General features: G+C 34.9%; 2 protein-coding genes across 7 annotated transcripts in view; one reads left to right on the top strand and one right to left on the bottom strand.

Annotated features, from left to right (window-relative positions):
• Window positions 1-19,588, top strand: part of LOC118739040 (nuclear hormone receptor FTZ-F1) — a 628,268-nt gene that overhangs the window by 291,736 nt on the left and 316,944 nt on the right. The window lies entirely within an intron of this gene.
• The window catches only part of LOC118739041 (BAG domain-containing protein Samui), a 37,887-nt gene that overhangs the window by 9,295 nt on the left and 9,004 nt on the right, over window positions 1-19,588 (bottom strand). The gene's annotated exons all lie outside the window — the stretch shown is intronic.

Genomic DNA, 19,588 nt, shown 5'->3' with positions numbered 1-19,588 from the left:
AAAAACTGATAATTGTAAAGGCTAAAGCAAATAAGCAAAAGTGTAAGGCAATTTTTAATATTGCAAAGAAAATAACACTTTAGCATTTTGTACGGGGTTTTGTGCATTATAAACCTAGGTAGGTACCGTAAATCTAATTGCAAACATAAATCTAGCCAGTATTAGTTAAACGCTTAAACGTATACTTAGCCGAGTTAAATGAGTATTGGAATTTTAAATCTTAACTCAGCTCTATTAATGATAATACAGTACCGCATGTATCTACATACATTAGATCAGATCGTTCCTCATGCAGATGAAACAATTTTTAATACCCATCGCAGGTTGAAAGCTTACTTCGAGAGGAAATTAGTGTGTGTGAAAGTTTGGCCCTAGAAACAGCTAACTCTTAAGAAAAACGAAAAATTCATATAAAATGACGCAGTAGAAATGAAAAAGGATTTTTCTTCTATCAAAATATCTTAACTTAGTTTGCAGCCTCAAGAAAAAAATGCTCGTAAATTAAGAATGAAAGAATATTTCTTTTGATATTTCTTGACTACTACAGACAGCCTTTTTGGCCCTGTGGAAATTTATATGACTTTTATATTAATTCGAAATACGTTACATTTTTTACGACCTAGCTTAATGCACGTAGCACATTCATTTTCTCTTATCCAAGGTGTATTCAATAGGTGATAGCAGTACCCTTTTATTTCTCTTCGCCTCACGGCTTCATATGTCAAATGGCTGCTGTTGATTGGTTGGAGCTGTTGACTGTTTATTGTTTTCTGTTCTCTTTCACATCCTTCGTATGAAATTTTTGACAGTCCTCACCGCAAAAGCAAGAACAAAACACATTACCTTTTGTTATTGTCGTACCGATACCACCTTATTTAATACGCCTTGTCTCTTATCAATGTGGCTTTTTTGTTTGCCGGTTTTTCGTATTTTCCTTCTTTCTCTGTTCATCCTTTCCATGAAATATTTTCTTCTAAACAATTTCTAATCTACTTTCAGTACTACTAAATACAAATTTACATATTTGTATGTACATATTTAAGTAGATTATACCGTACCTTTTAGAGTCTTTTTAGACGATGTCTTCGAAAATCTTCCTGCGTTTGCACGACGACTTTTTATCAGCATAAGGTAAAAATACGAAAAAGTGAATTCGATAAAAGAGAAACGTAAAAAAAACCCTCGCTGCATGCCTACCCTGTTGAATTCTCTACACTTCTTGCCTACAAGCTGAACACGCATGAATTTCCACGCAGGGTGAAAAGTCATCGTATAAATTCGCACTTACAAGCAAACAGGAAAAATTTCGCCATATGCCCCTCAGTCTGAAGTATTTCAGCAACTGAACTTCGAAAAAAAAATATGTTTGGCCTGACACCTTCATACGTCCGGCAATAAATAATTTTCTTTTAAATATTTCTACTAGAATAATCAAAAACCTATTGGTTGACCGACTTAAGAACTGGACGCTCTGGAGTTATAGGGGGCTGCGATTTCACCCCCGATCGCACAAGATTACTGCGCCACTGAAATGGCTTCTAGGAGCTTCTTCTCTGCCCAACTTCTCTCAAGGGAGGATTGGGTCTGGCGAAACATCTGCGGGAGGGAGCAGTGAACTTCTTCACGAATGGATCGGAACTGGGCAGGGATCATCTGTTGAGAGGTTTCCATCAGCACAAAATTCAGGCTTCCGTACTGCTGCAGTGTATTTCAGCCGAAAGTGGCTGCTATCAAGGAGGCGGTGGTGTCACTGCTCAGGAGTGCGATGAAAGTAAGGGATGGGAGTATTTATTCTGGTAGCCGCTATCAGGGCCTTAAGTGCGTTGGAGGCACGATCTAATTTGGTTAATGAATGTCTGTTATCTCTCTCTCTCAGTTGCCTCGGAATACCTTTGTGTTAGGCTCATTTGGTTTCCGGGCCATAGCGACATTGCGGTGAACTGTGTGGCTGACGAATTGGCTAGGAAAGATACCCATGAAACTTTATCGCCGAATAAAGAGCGACTGGGGGTGACATTGATCACATGTAGTACACTCTTGGATAGGTGGGCCGCATGTAAGCTCAGCGAGCACTGGGCGTAAACCACACTGCAAGGTCCTTCTGGCTGAGGGTGGGTAAGAGGCGGTCGAGGACTCTCCGCACACTTACAAAGCCACATCTCAATTTTTTGGTGGAGGTTTTAACGGGTCGTTGTCCAATCGGTATTCACGCAGTTAGGCTGAATATATTACTTGATGCAGTATGCCATTATTACCCTCTTAGTTGCCCAGCGGTTGCGAGGCTAAGGTTAAATTACTTTGGTTCTCACATCCTTAATTGCCCCCAGAGAAGCTCTGTGGTATTGAGATTACCCGAATTCGTAATTGAATAATCGGCTCGAGGCGTTTTATCGATTAAGTACTAAGTGACATTCAGACTGTAGTATCACAAAGGCCAGTCTCATAATTGTCTGATTGAGTCCCTGATATCTGGGACTGCCACCAAATCTAACCTAATCTAACCCGTCATAGCTTGCAAAACTTAGTTTAAAGACAAACCGATTACGGCATTTTAAGTTTCATTTTTCTATCTGAATAATTCGTGTTTTCCGTCTGGAGATATGGACGTTGCCTAGAGGAGAACTACATATTCGATGGCCCCATTGGTGTCTTTTGGTCTTGGTCAATTAATGCTTCGTTTTAAGCCAGCCTAAAGAAAAAATATGCGTTTGTTAGAAAAACGTGCTTTTATCGAAAACCATGTTTCTTTATTCGCTATTTGTTTTTATATGTGCATATGTAGGTACTTATGTAAATGTTTCAAATATGTATCTGAGTGCTCACTCATAGAACCACTCCAAAATGTGCCTGTAAGAACTCACGCCTCGCTGACGATTTTTTCACTCTGGTGCACTTATGGAAATTAAGATGCCAAGTTGGAAATACACAGTACATACAAGCCTACCTACATTCAAGCCGTCAGCCGTTTGGCAGCAATAATGCAAATGTTTTGAAAAATTAGTAGGCCATAGACAGACGACAGACGACGCCTTCGTTTAACACACACCCAAGCGATTGGTGCATTTTATATAGAAAAATGATGGAAATGCATATGAATATATTTGTATTTATGGAAGTGAGGTTGGATGGACACTAGGGTGAGCAAAAAATAAGGAAAATCGGAATTTTAATGATCTCACCCCTTAGGATGGTTCTATACCGAAAAAATATCACCGGTTTTTTATATTGGAATCAAAATATATTTAGAGCTCGCTCGAATTTCCCACGTATTTTATATGGGAAAAAAACAATTTTTCGTAGAAATTGTATAGAATTCTTGAAAACCAATATTTTTCGATCGACTCTGGATTTCTTCAGGAGACTGCCAATAAAAATACCGAGATGTTTATTTAACCATTTTTTAATAAAAAAATATTTTTTATTTATACCCCCATTGCATTTTCTGTAATCTTCTGGGGGTTTTGGCGGTTAAATAAATAACTGGGCATTACTATTGGGAATCTTCCGAAGAGAAACCGAGTGTTCCCATCGAAAAATATTGATATTAAAGAATTATATACCGTTTCTACGAAAAGTGTTTTTTTCCATATAAAATACATGGAAAACTTTGAGCGACGTGAGTGACCTCAAAAAAAAAGGGGTATATTTTTTCGGTAGGTATATAACAATCCTAGGTCTCACCCCCTTCTGATTTCTGACTTTACTTTTCTCACATGTATTTTTGGACCACCCTAAATAGTTGGGGAATGTACCAATGATTTTTTGAAACACTGTACTGCAAAAAAAATTTAAAAAGTAGCCACTTAAAACTAGAGCTAACAGAAGTAATCAGATAAAAGCTTGTATTATTATCTTTATTTTCTGTGCTCGTTTGTCTTTAGGTTGAACACTTTAGAAGCCTATTAAAGCTTCATTTTATGGCGCTGTTATAAATTATGGCAATATACATATGTATATCTATGTATATATGTATGTATTAAGATTCTTATTTTACTACTAAGTAAAACTTGCTTTTTCTATAGAAAACACACGCTCGAGTGCCATAAGTGCGCCACTGTCCACAAGAGGCCTACTAATGATCAAAGTCTATTCAACTCTGCTGTGCCTGAAGGCAGCTGCTTTCCATTTTATCTACTCTCCTCGTATACATAAATTATCATTTTTCAAAATTTTTTTTTCTTGTTTTCTGCATTCAAAGTTTGACAAGTTTCAAGTAGCCTGCACATTGTTTGCGAACTCATTATTTCCGATTTGATTTTTGCTTGTACGCAATCTTTGAAAGAAGAAAATAATTTCGATTTTTCTACGAACGTCTTACATTTATAATTGTGCGATTTTTTCACTTTTTCTATAACTCATAAGCTCATTTCACTCATTTTGTTTTTGACATAACTGCTAGGTCGCCCTGTGGCATTTCATTGTATGTTTCATTTATGCATGTATTCCTTTATTTATCGTTTTTGTCTATTCATTGTATTTGTTTACTTCTCTTAAAATACATATCTTATATAGCTCGCCGTTACTCGTTTTAGAAGATAAAGTCTCAAGTTAGGGAAAATTTTTGTATTAGTTTTGCAGACGTGCCAGTCAACACAATTATAAAAAACGAACTATGTAAAATCGACCGGGTTGAAATTAAAGTTTTTATTCATCTAATACCAAAGCAAAATTATCGTGTTCATTTAACCCAACAATAATCTCACTTTTCCTTTTACGCCCCTATTTATTAATTAGCTTTTTTAACAAAAAATAAAAACACCTTGGAATCATTTTCATTTTTAAGTGTTCACTTTCCTCCCCCTGAAATTTCGCTAATCACACTCTTTTACCCTTACCATTTATTTGTTATTTACCTTCCTCTACATAAGTATGAACACTTTTTTTTACAATATAATTATCTTCGCAGTTGTTAAGTTGTTTTTTTTTTTGTTTATATTATGCTGATGTCTGTCCATCAGTCTGACCACTTTCTGTTGTTGCTCTGTCATTTGCTGTTGAGGCGACATTTTTCTTCATCTTCTTTATTGCCCGCATTGCTGCCGACAGACAATTAATTTTTTCTTTGGATTTTCTTTCCTTGGGCGCTGCTGTGACAGTTGCAGCTGCCAAATTATTATTAAGCGGTCAAGGTGAGTCGAAAAAATTCATGTTGGCCACCATAAAATTCCATAAAGCCCACTCGAGTGATGTGAAATGTTCGGTGCCAAGCGTTAAGGAGGGTATTCGTGATTTTTTTCTTTGATTTGTTTTTACTTGAACAATTTCGTAATTTTTTGAAGGTGAAAGATTTTTTTTTTTTTTTTTGTAAGAAAAAGTGCTTAAATATGTTGTAACGGTGCGAATTTAAGGAACTTGTTTTATTTTTTTTTTTGCATTTAAAATGTTTCTCCATTTTTTTTTTTTAATTGCAATTCTGTTGAACTTTTCATACTAGTTCGCGCAAACGCCTCATAATCGCGAGAACGTCGTAAATAAACCGGTTTTAAAAACAAAATTAATTAAGTTTTTACTTAAACAATTTCGTAATATTTGAAGGTGAAAGATGTTATTTTTTTTAAGAAAAAAGTACTTAAAAGTATGAAAGCCGTCCGAATTGAAAGAACATGTTTCAAATATATATATTTTCATTTATTTAAAATATACAGCGTGGCGACGAATAAGAATGAGAAATAAATTTGTTCTTTAATGGTTAAAAAAAAGAAGTGTTTTATTGTTAATTTTCCACAGATTTTACATTAATTGTATTAATTAGTTTTAAAATTGTAATCCTTATTAACATTTTCCAGCACTATAAACTTTGGGAGAAATTTACATTCGGCACGCAAGTCTTTTTCAGGTATATTTTTTCTTAGACTTTGTATAAAAAAATACATAAAAAGAAAAAACTGTGTAGGGTTGGTGTCTATTTGATTTCTGAGTATGAGGCCTTATGTTGGACGAATGGGGGAGTATAAAGGGCTCAATATGGAGAAAATTGGCCTATGCTTACATAAGATATGGCATAAATTAAACGATGAAGACTTGTGTGCCGCTTTCACTTTTCTTTCAAAGTGTTTACCGCTGGTAAGCCCAAATAAAGCTCGAAATTTTAAAAACTAATTAATAAAATTGAAGTAAAATCTGTGAAAAATAAACAATAAAATCCTTTTTTTTGCAAAATCCATAAAGGACCCTTTTATTTTTCAAAAAACTGGGTAAAACTTATTCGTCGCCACCCTGTATATCAAAATTTTTTTAAATTCAAAAATTCCAGTTAAACTGTTCATATTCGTTCTGTTCGGTACTTATTTCAGTAAAATATATTTAAAACTATTTTTATCTACTTTCTAATTTTATTATATTTAATTTGTAGCCAGTTTCACGAAATTATTATGAAAACTGACATAAAAAAAAATAATATTTAAACTAAAATTGCTGGTCAAACCGCCAAACTTAATTTAGTTTTATTTTATTTTATCCAATTTCTTTATTTTTTAAATTCTTATATCTATTTTAGTTTTTCCTTTTATCATTCAATTTTACTTTATAACTTAATTTAAGAATTTTTTCTCATTCAATTACTTTTTTTTATTACTTTTTTTAAATGTACAAGATTCTTAAATATTTTCATGTTTTTAAATTTTACTTATTTCATTTTATTTAATTAAATACATTTTTTTAAATTGACCGAATTTTTTAATTTTATTTAATTGTTTTTAATTTCTCGGTTTTATTTTGTCATTAAAATTTTTGAATTACCCTTATTTATCTATTTGACTTTATTTATTTCATTTTATTTTATTTTATTTTATTAATTAAATTTAATGTGATTTTATATTATGTAATACATTTTATTTTAGTTTATTACAGTTTGTTTATTTGCGGCAGTCTCACTATCTTTATGTAAGCAATTGCAGGTAAATAGTGAGTAAAAATCGAACCAAGACGAATGAAATAAAGCAAAGTTAAAAACACAAAAAACAAAACAAAGTAAAAACACAAAAAATATAAGCCAAATTCGAAAAAAATTGTTATGGGTATGGATTTTACGTTTTTATGTGCATTTGTATTTAAGTACATACATACTTGCATTTAAGTACATACATATTTGCATTTAAGTACATACATATGAACTAGGAATGTTTATCCCGGGATCCCGGCCTTTTTAGGTGCCGAAATTCCCGGGATTCTTGGGAAATAATCCCAGGATTTTCGGGATTTGTAATTTGCACTGATGGCAATAATAGAAATTCCTTTTCTTTACCAGTATTGGCTATATTTCTTTTTTTATTTAATAATTAATATTTTTTATAAACGTCTAGCTCATTATACATTTAACACCGCGCGATAGTAAATTTTGAACACAAATATCAATATATTCGCGAAACCATGGGCCGAATATAGTAAAACTACGTTTTTAGTTTTTCACTCTGGCGTCAGTAATTCAAAAATGTTTTAACAAATTCAGAGAAATGTGCTTAGAGAAGAAGTCTGGGTATCAAATTAAAGAGGAAATCCTTTAGAATTTAAACAGATTCATGTTTTTGGTTAGAAGGACAGGTATGTATTGAAATTGTGCTTTTAAATTTCTATCCTTGAAATTTCGCAATATTTGTTTTTGAAAAAATTATACATATGTTAGGGACTTATATAAACTCCATAACATCCTCGAATTTCGCCCTTCTTACTTTATCGGCTTAAAAAATTATCTATTCATCCTTGTGAATCCAAAACATTTTAATTTTTTTACATTCTAAAGAAACTTCCGCTTGCATTTGGTACCCATATTTTTATTCTACATTTCATTGAATTTTTTAAATTAATATCTTTGAAATTACAAAAGCCTTTAAAATATATTCTGACGTCAGAGAGAAAAAATACAAACGCCACTTTAAATAAAATAGTAGGTTTCAAATCCATTTATTTATTATTTATTTTATGGTAGGAGAGCTTCTCAACCAATATAGACGCATTTTTTCGATTTAAGTTCTTGAAAAGTAATGAATATCTAAATCCCGGGACTAATCCCGGGATCCCGGGATGGTGATAACGCCCACCCGAAAATCCCGTGATCGGAAAAAGCTGAAAAATTAACATCCCTAATATGTACGTATGTATGTATATATGTACATATGTACATATGTGAGGCGTGTGACAGCGGTCGAGTCAAATAAAGTAAATAAATTAGTGAAATTCGCGCTTACACTTGATGCTATTTTTAAGCTATTACCAGTGCCGGTATGTTGGGGCAAAAAACGGTCGGATCACGTATTATTTACATACATAAATATATTTGTATGTACATATATACATACATATGCGCATATCTACTAACATCTGTTTGTAGTATTGAACTTTTGTATGTTTGTTATTCAAAATAACTAATTGCGAATTCATAACTTTTTTCTCGGATTGAGTACTCGTCGTCTTGATTTTGTTTACATTTTAAATTCACGCATGAAATGTGCAAAACGAAAAGAAATTAATGACTTGAAAATGAGAAAAGAATGTAAACATTGGAAAATATATACATATATTTGTGTACTTAAGTAAGCGGAGTATAAGGTGGTATACGCATTATTTGTATGATTATACAGGCACAAAAAATTGGTGTGTGCTTTTAACTAGACTCACCTACCCGACATGTATTTCGACCCGCTGAATCCGAGTCTGAAATCCGTTTCAACTCGTACATCCGTTAAATTTCGAGTAATTTGCGAAAATTGCGCAAAGGGCAAACAATTCTCAATTTTGCAAAATTACTCGAAATTTAACGGGTGCACGCGTAAAATGAACGACAGATTCGGATTCAGCAGGTCGAAATACATGTCGGTAGGTGGGTCTGGTTAAAAGCACACACCAATTTTTTTTTTTCGTCTGCATACATTTAATCAGATTTTCATGTAATTTCGAGACTTAAAGTTTTTAGGTTTTCTTCCTCGGCTCTTGACCCGTACCTTTTGACCAAAACTTCTGTGTATCTAGGACTGAAGTGCGAACATAACTAAAAAATTAAACTAAATATGAAGATTAAATATTGAAAAAAAAAATAAAAAAATCTCCGAAAGACTCAAACGCCCAGTTTTTCATGAATTGATGTCACTATAAATTAAACCGTAATTTTGATTGCATCTGAGTTCCATTTTTGTCTGAAGTATTCCCAAATTTAAAAGACATGCAGTTATTGATGGTGAAACTGTAGGTCAGCGCTGTCTGATCACCCACAGAGCGAATACACACATAGTGCTACCACACATTTTTACAAACTTCGTTCTCTTTCTCATGCATCCGAGGCAATGTTGAAGGACAATAGAGCCCAGTATTAGAAAGACCTTAGAGCGAAAAGCTATTACGTATGTTGTTGGATAAATCTCCACAACTGAGCTCATTCTGAACAGAGATTATTCGGCTCGAGTAAAAGAAGATCTAACTAAAATTATAACTTCGCGCACTGGATATATACTTCGTACAACGCTTTCTAATTTCGATACCAGAACTTGCCTCAACATATAAATTTTCGAGACGTGCAAACCATCACAAGATTTTTTTGAATATAATCTCTTCTATGCTAAGTTGAGCATCTTTGCCGTCCTTTTTGACAGTTCTAAATTCGATAGAAAGCTTGCTCCCTGAAGATTAAGTCGCAAAGGCTGAAAACTAGCAGAGGATGTGGTCCATAATCTCTTCCATTTTTTCTGCTCTACAAATTTAATCGTTGGTCAGAACCAAATTAAACGCATGTGATGCCAGAAAACAGTTCCTATTAATATAACATGAAACATGAACGAAAAATTACACAGAAGATGGCTCAACACCGAAACCGGTTTGTCTCCAAAACAAATTTGAACATGTATGACGGAAATTCGTTCCGAAATACAACATGAAAGAATCTTCGAGAACTTGATCGCATACGCTTTAAATATAGCTTTAGATATCTAAAAGCCGTTTTTTGTCTTCACCTTTTCAGGCTACCTGAAGGAGAATAATTCGTCCATTCATTCGATCACTGCAAAAGAATTCGACCGCTTTCTTTATGGGGAGACCTCCTGCCGGGAACAAGCTAGGTGTATAATACCCTCGCAGCTTACATGCTAAGCTCAAGTTTTGCGCAATATACCAGACCTTTGTACATTGGCGACGCATCTGTGTAAACATGCTCCGATGCAGCTGTCCGTGCCAGATTTTGATCGCAACAGTGGCCTTCACATTCGTCTCATAGTACTGGCCCGGGAAACGTAGTCGGTCTATGATATTTTCTGGGGTCCTCGTTAGGAATTCACTTGCTATATTGCCTACTGCGATTGCTGGCAAAGTGACTGGGTCCCGGACGACACATATTACTGCGTCTCTCGAGTGGCTTCTTTATAATTTTTTTTTACAAATGGGTCATGTCTTGACGGAAGGGAGGATTCTTTTGAGAAGAGTTCAGTATATGTTCTATATATCTGATAGCGATGCAGCCCCGCGCCTGGTTTGTGGGTCAACAAAGAAGAATAAAAAGAACATGTCAAAATAAATATATAATACCAATTAAGACTAAAACAAAGTTTTTCAAGGGCCGTTATCTACAGTAGGTTTTAAAATTTATCTGCCTTTTAAACACAAATTTTGTTCTGAGAAAATTTTACACCTAATTTAAATTAAATAAAGAACCCAATTTGCGTAAACACTTTTTGGTATGAAAAAAGTATATAAACTTATGTATATGTATGTATATTAGGGTGGTCCATAAATGGAGGAAGCACATTTTTACATTAGAGTTCCTAAGCCTCAACACCTACGTATAAATATTGGTCCCGATCGAAGTTGGTTAAGACGTGTAGCACAGGTGTCAAAGTTCAGATTACCTTATAAAGAGGTCTTAACCGACTCCAATCGGGACCAAAATTTATATCTGATATCCTTGACTTTAAATACTTTTGGGTATTAAATGAAAAAAAAAAATATTTTAATTTTTTTGAGTCCATAGAGGCATCTGGCCTTTGACCCCTTTGCGACACGCCTTAACCGTCTCCAAAACTTATATCTGACATCTGTGACCGTGGTATTACCGATTGAGGGGGTGAGACTAAAAAAAATAGTTCATTTGACTTTAAGGACCAACCTAATGTATGTACCTGAATACCATATACACATATGTACATACAAACATATACATATATTTATTCATATTTTAAAGCTAGGAAATGCCCACACAGAGTTGTGCCCCTTGTGTCGCCCGACCGGCCCACAACGAATTTAGCAAAATCATTAGGGCTATTCGCGATCCGGTGCAAATGGCCTAGCATCATTGCATTGCAAATTTGTATTGCAAATTATTTGCAATACACAAACAAAATACACGCATTTGCATTTGTCATGGCTTGGCAAATTTGCAATACCGAAAATCCATAGCATAAAAATGCTATGCATTGCATTCATAAACAAAACCAAAGCTGATGCACAAAAATTGTTTTGCAAAAGCTTTACCATGACAGTTTAATAAAGGTCGCTCACAATCCGTGGCATATTTCTGCAATTGCATAAATTTGTCAGCTCTTATGCACCGAATCGCGAATAGCCCTATTGTAAAAAATAGTCAGACGTGAACTCCCACACGCCACCAAAAAGTTGCAGAAAACAACATTATTTATTTAAAAAACGTCATTATTTGATAGAAATATTCGAAGACGTGGAGGCGAAGAGTGGAAGCAGGGAACTACAAGCGATCGTTTGTGAAACGCTGACGTCTTAACTGTGAACGGAAGTGAGTGAGAATTTACTACGCACCTTATGAGTACATATGTACGTATGCAGATATCTATGAAAATTTAGTGGGCGTATGAGAGTGCGAGAGCGTTAGTGTAATCGATTTTTAATTTGAGCGATTATTTCTGCCGATTCTCGCAACACCCAGTGATCGTGCGCTACAAAACTACAAATTATTTGCACGCGAGTATTAGTTTTTGTTTGTGTTATGCGAAAGAGGGGGCGGGAAATTGCTCGCCGCAAGATAATCAAATCGATTGAGTTATGGAAGAGTACGAATGATTTATTTTATATTTTATTTTATCGTACACTGCAATTGTGCACTGCCACCTACTCATTGCAATTTTGCAAATGTTTACGAATTTGCGTTTTCCTTTACTTTTTTTTTTGAAACTGGTATGCAAATTTTGTGGCTTGTAAAGAGCTCACTTCCAAGAAAAATGGTCGCTTTTTTCAGCGATTGTTTACCGAGTGGCAAAAAGTAGGTATTTGTGAGCTAGCCACTTGAAAGTGCATAAATCATAAATAGGGGGGAATAGGAAAAAAAAAATACCTATCTATACATACATATGTATAAGCAAATGAAATAAAACAAGTAAGAAAGTCTAAGTTCGGGCGGAGCCGAACATTAAATACCCGGCGCAAGTATTAAATATGTTTTTTCACCTTTCCGAAACCTTCCGCTAGATGGTAAGCCGGGGTGTATCAATTTTGAGTAAATTAGCGTCCTTCAATTTCGAAATATTGAAGTTTCAAGCATTTCTGAAATTTACCGTTATATGAGAAGCAGCCGTTATTTTAGTCCGATTTCAATAATTTTCAACGTTTTGCTTATATGTGGCAAGCACAATAACCACACCGAGTTTGGTACAAATTGGTAGAACGGTTACCGATATACATATATGTGATCATAAGTGGGCGGTGCCATGCCCATTTTCCAAAATTTTACCATAAACGTATTTCTTGGTAAAGAATTGTTGCAAGTATCAATTTTGAATAAATTAGCTTCAATATTTACTGATTTATCGAAGATTTTGTATTTCTCTAAATTACCGTTATATGGGATGTGGGCGTGGTTATTGTCCGACTTTAAAAAGTTTCGGCGATTTTTTATGCTGTACCAGGGCCAACAACTGTGCCAAGTTTGGAAGAAATTGGTGCAGCGGTTACCAAGATATACACATGTAACCATAAGTGGGCGTGGCTACGCCCATTTTCCAAAAATTTATAATATTCTTATTTTCCGTCGAAAAATTATTGCAAATATCAATTTTGAGCGAATAATCTCCAGTAGTTACTAAAATATCGCAGTTTTCGTATTTCTGAAAATTACCGTTATATGGGAAGTAGGCGTGGTTATTGAGCGATTTTAAAAATTTTCGGCCATTTAGTATGTTGTGCGAAGGCCAACAACTGTGCCGAGTTTGGAAGAAATTGGTGCAGCGGTTACCAAGATATATACATATAACCATAAGTGGGCGTGGCTACGCCCATTTTCCAAAAATTTATAATATTCTTATTTTTCGTCTAAAACTTATTATAAATATCAATTTTGAGTGAATTATCTTTAGTAGTTACTAAAATATCGCAGTTTTCGTATTTCTGGAAATTACCGTTATATGGGAAGTGGGCGTGGTTAAAGTCCGATTTCGCCCATTTTCAATACCAACCTACCTTGGATTAAGGGAAACCTACATACCAAATTTCGTTAAGATATCTCAATTTTTGCTCGAGTTATCGTGTACACGGACAGACGGACAGACGGACAGACGGACGGACAGACAGACATGGCTTAATCGATTTCTTTTTTCATCCTGATCATTTATGTATACATTTGTCTATATCTATCTCGATTCGTTTTGGCTGTTACAAACAACCGTTATGTGAACAAAATTAATATACCCTTGTGCACAAGTGCGCTCGGGTATAAAAAGGCAATGCAAAAACGTGCTAAAGACTTGTTCTTAATGAAAATTTGTGCCGCTTGACTGGTGCTGTGGGTTTCGCAAGCATTGCAAAAATAGTGTGCATGACTCATGGCAAACAGTTTGTGCAAAATGCCACTGTGTCAATTAATACTCAGTGGGGTATACGGACATTCATACATTCATTATATAGGATACACAATGTATATGTACACACTCATGTGCGCTTTAGATACTTTCATAGAAGCATCAAACAGTCGCCTAATGAAAAACAAGCGTCTGAGTAGCGGCGGTACCACTTGGCGGATATCCATCTAACAGTATATGTACATATGTATATACACATGAAAGTGCAAATGTCGGATATTCATGCGCCAATATCTTAATTGAGAATCACACTAAATCGTAGCAAATTAAATTACTTGAAAGTAACTTGCATCGCTTGCTTGTACACGCGTTGCCCCTCTGCCTCCACGTTTACCCCTCTATCTGTCTCTATAGCCACCCATAATTTCCACCCAACGCTCATACAAGTATTAACACATTCGTATTCGTATATACTGTATCGAGTGATCTAACAAATATTAGGGTGGTGCGTTTTTTTATATGCAAGCTGTTTGCTGAGAGATGGGTCACCAAGGTCTAAAGGACTTCTGCTCGAGGAGCTTCTTCAACCAATCCAAAAAATGTCTGACGGATCTGTCAATTAAGTTTGTTGTGAAAGCCGTTTTAAACCGACACTTGAATGAACTGTTTTAAAAGTAGAAAAAGAATAAACTTCGTAGGCCTCTTAAGAATTCAATTTCTCGCGAAGAAAAAAATTTTAAATCAGATCTGGAAAGCTTTTTTTTCTATGGGTAGGATGTTAGGTTTAAATAAAGCTTTTAAAAAAGAAGATACTGACTAAAACTTTTTGGGATTTTTCTGCTGCCATTTCCCAGAACTGAAGAATATCGGATACACATACTTTTTAATTTTAAAATCGGTTAATATTTAACCGTGGTGCCGGGATTTGAGGTTTTCCATATAATCGCATTTTACAGGGGAGGAATATATTTTTTCCTAACAGCAATTTGAAAGCGCCAAAGATGAGCAAGAAAACTAGCACAACATTAAATTCAAGGAAATCAGTTTGTAGGTCAACTGACAACACCATTTTTACGTAAACAAATTGAATTGAGGTCAATTGAGTTGAATTGAATTGAAGGCAAGTCGATAGCATCAAAAACAACAAGGAATTGAGTTTCTGTTCTTCCATTTCACTTCAAATCGAGTTTCGGTTCCGTTAGAACCGTTTTTGGGTTTTCATAAGAACCGAACCGGTTGGTTCTCTAAATGAACAGCTTCTCCGATTCCGGTTATTCTGTTCTGTACATAACTAGTCAGCTCTTTAACTTCTGTACATCACTAGATCAACTCTTCAAAACCGAGTGGTCCACTGAACGATCCACAATTGCATCCATACGCATTAACCAGCAGTCTCACCTTTGTCGAGAACCACTAAGCGATTCACCAGCGCATCATCCGCTGCTCACCAACAGTCTCACCCAAGGCGATTTTATACAAGGTGGTTTTACAGGTCTATTCTGCGCTGGTAACATAAATTTTGTAACCGGTAATTAAAGTGTCTGTCAATTTTTAAACCTTTTTCGCATTATGTGCTCTCTTGTAACCGGTAAATTTGGTTACCATCTCATAAGCTGGTAACAAAATATTGCCCCGTGAAATATGCAATACAGGATTTTCCACAAATCTTCATAGCTGAATTGCTGAATATTTTCACTGCATTACCAACGTACCTAGAATCGCGGTGACAAGAAGTGGTAACATTTTTTGGTAATAAAATTTTCCGGTCACAAAATCTTCGGTAACGTGCAGAATAGACCTGTTACTGGCGAATTTAGATTTTCGCCGCGGTACTTATTAATGTCAAAATGAGGTGTTTGTTGTAAACAAGGCGAATTCATATTACAACAAACACACTATTTTGACATTAATAAGTACCGCGGCGAAAATCTAAATTCGCCAGTAACACCACCTTGTATAAATTCGCCTTGATCTCACCGTTGCCGAGAGCCTTCGAGACAAAACTATCTCTTTGCCTCTTTCACACATTACTCTCTCTATCGCTTTCTTATGGATGTTGGCAAATAAGCTTTACCTCTTGCTCGCGCACTCGCACTTTTGTCAGCGTGGTTTCTTTTTGATCTATTTTTTTCGCCGCACCCTAATGCGAGTGCACACACTAATACATACATTTGAGAATTCATTCACTACTGTTCTAACACGCTTCGGTACCTAGTATAGCGTTCCCATTGAACCATCAACGTATTGTTCATATTTAGGTTTAACGGCATATGAGTATGTTGCGTTGTTGTTGCTTTTGTTAAATAACTTTATTGTTATGGCTGTTGCAAATGCAATTAACGTTGTGTACATAGAAATATTCGCATTATATAATTAATACCTATTGACGGCACTCCCATGAACCCATTTCCTATACATTCTACTCGTAATCGACTAACGTTGCGTTGCTTGTGATTGCTTTGTGTTTGCCGCCAGCGCGATCTGTATACCCCCCGCTTGCATAGTTTTCTTTTCGTTTCACCTTTGACGGTAGTTGGACTTTGGTACTCGCAAAGGAAGTACTTTCCGACATGACTATATGTACATACATATGTAGTTCTGGCTATATACAAATGTGTGTATGTACAGATATGTATATCTGCGCATGTGTGTGCAATTTTCCAACTAATTTATCGATTATATTAAGTCACTTATGCATTTATCATATTCTCTAGGTCGGTATATTTCAAAAGTAAACTTGGTTAGTTTTACTTAAACACCAATTAGCTAAATGCACTGATAGCTGCGCTTAGCCTCATCAAGTGTTTGCAATTACCTTGTGAAATAATGGACTGTTTAAGTGTAATTAAGTGAACTTATAACGGAGTTTTGTTAGAACTGGCGCCAAACTCTGTTCGGGTATGTTCAAGGAATTCTTTCCTGTCCTTGCTTCGTTTGTTGTAAGTTTATTTCAAATACATTTCCATACATAAAACCGGATACCAGCTTGTTGGGCAATTACTTAATCTAGTAAAATCTCGGAAATTCTCTCATTGAATACATACATATGTACTGCAAAACCGTATCAAAATGTACATATAGGTTGAAAAAGAGCTCAATTGTTCCAAGTTTTTAAGTTACCCTGTAAACCAGTCGAATCGTTTTTACAAGCTTTTATTATATTTCACCTGTGTGCAATCAAATCTTGCAATCATTTTTACCTAACTTCCTGATAAGCTAGAGACTTGAAACTTCAAACTTAGCTCGGAACCCGATGACAATGCAAAATGGAAGATAAATTAATCTGCTAGATGGCGCAAGTGTGGGTTTTTGGAAACCCCGATTTGTTTCATATTAAAAATGTATATTTCCTACATGAAATTGGATAGCGGCACAAAAATTTTGCCCGGTAGGTGGCGCAGCAGTCGAGATGTTTGGAAAATTCATATTTATGGTCCGATTTGTTTTATATATGTATGTACAGAAAGTATGTATGTATAAAATAAATAGAAAGAAATAACTCCACAAAGAATGTAGACGTTAGGAGATGCGCGACTCGACTTTTCATTTTTTATTAACCACTAATAAAAGCTTGTCTTTAAAAATATCTATTTCAATTACTTGTTTTCTGTAACTTTTCATTTGATGTCCGATTTCTATAAATATACGTCGTTGTTTAGACAAAGTTGTTGATAAAAAATAAATCTTTAGCAACGATGTTGTATTGTCCTTGTTTCAAAGAATCATCAGTAGAAGATTACATTTATTACGCCTCTAGAGAAAAGAACTGCACAGAACTCCAATTATTAAAATAGTAAGACGGGTTTAGGTTCCAACATAAACCATAGTTCTCTCGGTTCGAGTTCATAACCGCCCGAACTGTGCACAAACGTACATATGCGTCATGGGCGTCAAAAGTTAACATACGGAGAACTTTTTACTATGCATGCAAAGTTTCTTTTTCTGATTTCTTTTCGCTCATGTTTTATAAAAGTATAGTTTACAAAAATTATAAAAATAACATTTCTAAACTTTATGCACAATTCAGGAAAGTTCAATAAATTTGCATACAAATATGCAACTTTTTAATTAAATTTTCTATAAAAGTTTTGAGTATGCAGTTTTGTTGCCCATTAAATTTTAGTACAACAATGTGCAACTTTCAAGTTGCTAAAAGTTCGCGTTGATTTTTGGTATTTTTTTTTTTGTTGACGGTGGTAGGCATTTTCTTCTATATAAAAAACATGCTTGTATGGGAAAACTGCCTGAAACGGTAAGCAAAAAAATTGTCAAAAATCAACGTGATTTTTTAGTAACTTGTAATGAATTACAAAACTACATACTCAAAGTCTTTCTAGAAAGTCTAATTAAAAAGTTCAAAATTTATATGCAAATTTCAAATTTATTGAATTTTCCTGGATTTTGCACAAAGCTTACAAGTTTTATTTTGATATTTTTTTTTTTTGTAATATGAACTATACTTTTATAAAAGCACTTGCGAAAAGAAATTAAAATCAAACACTTGCGAAAAATTATCTGTACGTAGACTTTTGTCGCCCACTGTACGTATGTATGCATGTCCATCTTTCACCTTAGCAGAAGTATCCCCACAGATATCATTTGAAAAGCGGAATGAATGGTGTATGATATATGGAGACTGGACCAAAAGAAAACTCTTCACGATTATCTCAATGCTGGATTTGTTGGAGGAGACTTTTTAAAAGTTTAGGCTTCCGGATCCAAGCTGTCATTAAAGGATCCGCTGCTTCCCTGCTTACCAGTGTAACACGTTTTAGGCAGATAACAAGCAAGTAACTATGTACTCGTATTTAGGTTGTGGCTGCACTATTGAAACATTCACAATTAGTTCCAGAATAGCAGATATAAATTTTGTCCGAATCGGGTGACAGGCCACTAAGATTTCAAGAAACATTTGAGTTAAATCCGGGGGTAACTTAGGAACATCTTCAAGAGCAAAAAAAAATTGGAGGTTCTTTAGAAAATTTTAAATTTTGATCTTGGACCATTACTTAGCCATAGGTAAGCCCCAAGTAAGTTCACTGCCATAAATCTGCTAAGATTTATCTTCTGGTTCTGGTTTCGGAACAATTCGTTCTACCTCAGAACAATATCTAATAAATATATTTTACTAACTTGCATTGCCGTGACGTGAGGAATAAGCTTAACAAAAAAGATATTTTTACTGCTACTCCTATCTCAACTCCAAATCCATACTTATGTAAATACAAAGGTAAACAAGTATTTTCTTAAGTAAGTATAACACACTAATTTTATTACACTTATAGATAAGTGCGTATACATATTTATATGAACATATGTACATATTTATATGCTTTATCTTTCTTTGAATCTTTATGCTTTTATCTTATCTAAGACAAACGCTAAATAATCTGATACAACGGAGGTGGATTACTTTAGATATTACGGCAACTTAAATATTTGTAGAGTAGCTTGGTTTATGTACATATGTATGTATGTACATGACACTTATAAAATAAGATAAAAAATTGTAAAATAGAAAATAACACCGTGCTACACATTTTTCTAACAAAGAAACGCCCTATGCAGGTCGATAGAACTGATCTAAAGCAGCGATGGGCAGAGAGAGCTTTTACTTTATACGCGCCTATACAAAATATATAGAAAGGTTAAAAGAGCTTCGCCCGCGGGCAAGCCGGTGCCCATCATCAGCGTTGCCATTTTAGCCGTTTTCCGGCTAGATTTAGCCGGTTTTGATAGCAACTAGCCGGAGAAAATTCGATCTAGCCGGCAGCCGATTTGTTAGCCGGTTTGTAAAAAAAAGTTAGCCGTTTTTAGCCAATTTTACTATTTGCCTAATTTTCAGGTGC

The sequence above is a fragment of the Rhagoletis pomonella genome, unplaced genomic scaffold, assembly GCF_013731165.1.
Source record: "Rhagoletis pomonella isolate Grant_MI unplaced genomic scaffold, Rhpom_1.0 Rhpom_scaffold_00005, whole genome shotgun sequence".
NCBI classification, from domain to species: Eukaryota; Metazoa; Arthropoda; class Insecta; order Diptera; family Tephritidae; genus Rhagoletis; species Rhagoletis pomonella.
Note: the sequence above shows the minus strand (reverse complement) of the source record. Positions and strands in the feature narration are given on the sequence as shown.